Source organism: Mus caroli, chromosome 3 (genome assembly GCF_900094665.2).
Source record: "Mus caroli chromosome 3, CAROLI_EIJ_v1.1, whole genome shotgun sequence".
Taxonomy (NCBI): domain Eukaryota; kingdom Metazoa; phylum Chordata; class Mammalia; order Rodentia; family Muridae; genus Mus; species Mus caroli.
In genome coordinates, this window is record NC_034572.1 from 29254608 (window position 1) to 29259080 (window position 4473).

The 4473-nt window shown below is 42.1% G+C and overlaps 1 protein-coding gene and 1 long non-coding RNA gene across 7 annotated transcripts in view; one reads left to right on the top strand and one right to left on the bottom strand.

The window, feature by feature from the left end:
- Nucleotides 1-4473, top strand: part of LOC115030650 — a 575682-nt gene that overhangs the window by 221448 nt on the left and 349761 nt on the right. The gene's annotated exons all lie outside the window — the stretch shown is intronic.
- The window catches only part of LOC115030651, a 56956-nt gene that overhangs the window by 29142 nt on the left and 23341 nt on the right, over nucleotides 1-4473 (bottom strand). Inside the window, exon 2 of the long non-coding RNA XR_003836257.1 lies at nucleotides 165-363. This is a non-coding gene — a long non-coding RNA (uncharacterized LOC115030651). The remainder of the gene's footprint in view (nucleotides 1-164; nucleotides 364-4473) is intronic.

The following is a 4473-nucleotide window of genomic DNA, read 5'->3' on the forward strand; positions in this document are numbered from 1 at the left end:
TGTTATTCTATACTCAGAATTCCTAGGAGAGGCTGCCAGGCTACATCATCATGTGGTGAAGGTTCTGAAGTCTTTCAAAGAGAAGGTGAAGTCCTCTCTTGGAGAAGATAGAGAATGAAGCTTGTCCTGTTTAACATCGAAGACTTAGAAGTCAAGCATCTCACCTGGCAGATAGCAGAAAGTGTTCTGTTTTAACAGCTTCTTCTGAAGATTACTTCCTAGACAGCTTGGCTTTCGAATCTGGCTCCTTTCTTGTCTCTGTGATATAGTTAATCCGTGCCGTCCAGATGACATTGTACGTTGCTGCTCAGTGCCCAATATTTCCTTTTTTAACTCATACTGTGGTCTATGACTTTCTGTTGTCTTATCATAAAGGAGAGGTAGACAGAAATCAGAGACTGGTCTAATAACACATAAACATGCAAATAGATGAGTCCAATTCCTGGTGACCAAAAGCTCTTAAACTCTCTGGACCTCTGCAGTCAGGTGCACCAGGGTCCAGAGCTTCAATTTCTATCTAGACAGGAGCAGTCCATTCTCAGGGACACTAAAGACCAAGACAGCATGGAAGACATACCACTGTGTTATCCAGAATATCTCACATGCACAGACATTGTCAGTTCCCACGTCTGCTTTCCACCCTCCATCCTGTTTACTTCCTTGCTTACTACTATCTGTAAAGGGAATGATATTCTTAGCTTTGGGCCACATGAAAGAGAGTAGAAAATAATGGCATCTTCATTGAAAATTACTTGGACATAGACTTTCGTAATTACTATTATTTATTGTATTTATTTGGGTGATTGTGATCTTCTTGTTTGTGTTACTTAATTCGAGGTCACACACACACACACAAATTCCTACATTACAGTTAATAGATATGGGACCAGTGAAAATGGATAAAGGCATTTGCTGGCAAGGCTGATGACCTGAGTTTGAGCCCCACAAGCCTTGTAAAGGTGGAAAGAGAGAACTGACTTCAGCAAGTTGTCCTCTGACCTCCACACACATTCTGTGTCGTGGTATGCATCCTTCCCTGTGCACATAAACAAATGTAAAAAGATTATTAAAATGAATAGGATATCACAACTGTTTGCTGGTTAAATATTTCTATAGGTAAGATTTTTAACATGTGCCTGTGCCTTGGAGGTTGGCATTTCAAGTTCTCCTGCACTGTGTGGAGCTGGACCTATAACACCCTCCCTTCCCATGCTCCCTTTAATCCCTCCAGACTCTTGCATGATAGTGGAAATGAATCTCTGTCCCAGGTGCTGAAAGGACAGACCAATGCTATCCAGAATCAATCATTTCAGTGTACACTCTCACACAGTTAGTGACTGTCTTAGGATATAATTTATATATTTAAAAAAAACTCCCTAAAATATATTATTAAAATTAAAGAGGATATAAATACCAAACACCTAGTAATTCCTAATAAACTGCATAGCTACTGTGGATGAAACGGACCGTTGTTATCTGGCTTTTCAGCTTCATCTCTGGGGTAAAGTGCAACTCCTCAAGTGTGGTTTTGTTCTTCCCTTCAGGTAACACCAATAACGAAGAGGCTTTGTTTGTTCTATAATCAGTGGCTTCTAAAAGTTCATCCTGTTTGGCTTTCACAAAAGCTTTCAGGAATGTTGAGTTACTATTAGTTCTTACTCAGGACATCCAAGTTGGCTAGGAGTCATCTTTCCTGGGGTGGCCTCAGATGGCGGGAAGACAGAAGCAACTCACCTGTGAGGTGTGGAGCATAAGGAGAGCAAGTCCTGACACTCAGGAGGAGTCCTGGGTACCATGTATACATCTCTGGTCATGGTTTTACCTTTGGGGAAAAGGCTATAGTAGGGCGAGAAAGCTGGCAGGAATGTGGATTGAGAGGTACCTTCTGATTTTCTGAGGGCTGTGATGGAGAAGAAAAAGTGACTTAAGTTCCCCCTTAGGGACATTTAGGTGGGTTGCAAGCTGTGGGCTTCTCTAAGTAAGCCTTGTCTCTTGCTTTTGCCTTGCTGAGCCCTTTCCGTGTGTGGCTCCGTCCGGCCAGCTGCTTCTGTGAACTCCCCTCTGTCATGTCCCGTCCCCCATGGCTGCTCAAACAGGGTCCCCCTGAGCTCTCTTCCTCTCCAGCTGCATCTGTGCTTCTCCCCTGCTGATCCATCCACTTCCTCAGCTCAGGGACAGTGCGAGGGAATGATTCCAGCAGCTAAACAGCTTTTATGCAGAGAGAATATTTAAATATTCCCAGTTTGCATGATTCACTTCACCTCACGCTATGATCAGAGGTTAATGGAGACAGTTTGGGCCTTCTGTTAGTAGAGACCGGAAGACTTTTCAGAAATGAAGGACATGCTCTTTTAACATTCCCCCCACCCCCAATTGTGAATTTTCATACAGGAGAACATTTTATTCTACAGATTCATCTTTAGAGATGGTCACCGTATGTTCCAGCTTGCCTTTGACTTCGGCTTCAGCCAAGCTAAAAGCTGGTTTGACAATTATTACCTCTACTGGATAGAATTTTATAATGGGCATTATGTTCTCTGTGTTTATATCACTAAAAATATTTTGCTATGTAGATGGTATTTTATAGTGCTTAATGGCTACTTTGCTTTTTTGGGAAGCATTAATATACATTTAAGGCATGAAACACTGCAAAATGACCTTCCAGGCAGGCTTGTCCACAGGATGACCACAATTGTAGAGTCCCTAACCCATGCATAACACCAGGCAAGCCTTAATTTACATGTGTTTATATGTCTATTTATATAGATGTGTTTCAAGCATCACTCCATATATACATCTCCTTTGACTGTGTACGTTTCCTCATTCTTCAATGTTTCCTTAGTCCCTCTTCTCATTCTTCATCCCTTCCTTGCTTTCTCCCCCTCTCTCTCTCCCCTTTAAAAAAATTCCTTCTTTTCTCTCTTTCTGTCCTTCCCATGAGGCTATTTTGAAGTACTTTATTGTGACTCATAGGCTCATGGTCTGCACATCAGTGGTCCAACTTGCTTCATGGTAGCACTCCACTCATCTTTACGTGTGTCAAGACCTACAGATTGCTGGCATCACTCAGCTTTTGTATTCTTATTTGTTTTTGCATGTCCTACAACTTCTTATAGAACATATAAGTAGTGCGTTTTTATAGTACCTTTGTTCAACTGGCAAGGCTTGAATTTTTTTCATTTGATAATTTTACATTTATAAACTACCTGTATGCTACTTATTCCATGGACTCAGCAATCAATCATACGATCTATTCTTTGCAACACAGTAGATATTGGAAGCAGGAACTCAAACAGTATATGCTAATCAAGTGATTATTTTTGTGCTCAGTGTTTTTCTGAGAAGGGGGAGGGGGGCATAAGAATGCAAAGTCAAATGGCATGGTTTCTGGATTCAAGGAAGTTCAAGAAGTTTGTCTAAGAAGCAAGTAATTGGTGTGTAGAGAGTGTGTGTCCCAATGTAGCAGATTAAATGGAAATATGTGTAAGGCTACATGACATCACATCAAATGGAGATGATTAACCAGCAATTCGGCAAAGAAAGCTGCTATCATGGAGAATCACAGATGAGCTTTTATCAGTTGCTTGTTTTCTTGCCTGTTATCTTGGATTGTTCACCAAAGTGACTGTGTGGCTTTGGTTTCCTTTAACATCATCAACTTTGGGATGCCATGGTATACAGTATCATTTACGTGGTTGAGTCTGCACCGAGGAAGGGGGATTTATAGAGCTTAAGGCAAGTGGAATAGAACATAACCAGCCATGCTGAGAGAGTCCAATCGTGAATGCACATTATCTTTGAAGTTAACCTCTTGTGCCTGCTCATCATCACTCTTACACGCTTCTTGCAGGAAGTCTTTGGAATAGCCTCATGGGAAGGTGTCTCGGAACAAAGAGAGAATAATTCAACTCTTCCCTCTACATTGTGGGCAGCAGAAACCCTGGCCATTTTTTTTTGTGTTTTTCATCAAGATCTCTCAGAATGGCAGCAATGCAGAACGGTCTTAGATTTGGGAAGCAGAGGTTTCCTGGTTCTGTCTCTGCTGGTTCAGACAGTTTACTTTTGGACTTTTCATAATCATTCAATAGCTGCTGCAGTCAGTATTCGGCTGGTTGGTTGGTCTTAGCATTCTTCAGGAAACACCTCACATTCCTACTTCTCCTTCCGTCTTCCTTTCTCAACTGTGATTGTGTTTGCCCGTGAGCTGCTTGGAGGACAGGATTCTGTTCTGCTCATCCTTGTATTCATACATGTCTAACACTTGGTTGGCACCCAATGGCTCACAACAAACACTTACTTGTGAAGGAAGCAAACCCTTCCTGTCTTTGGGATTACCTTAAGTATCCCAGGGCACCACCATGCTCTGTCTCTGCCCAGACTTACACCCTACAAGACAGCGGCTGTCGCTGGGTGTCAGGAAGTCCACCAGGGGGCACTGTCTTGTAAGAGGCTCTTCAGCAGTTTTTTTCTTTT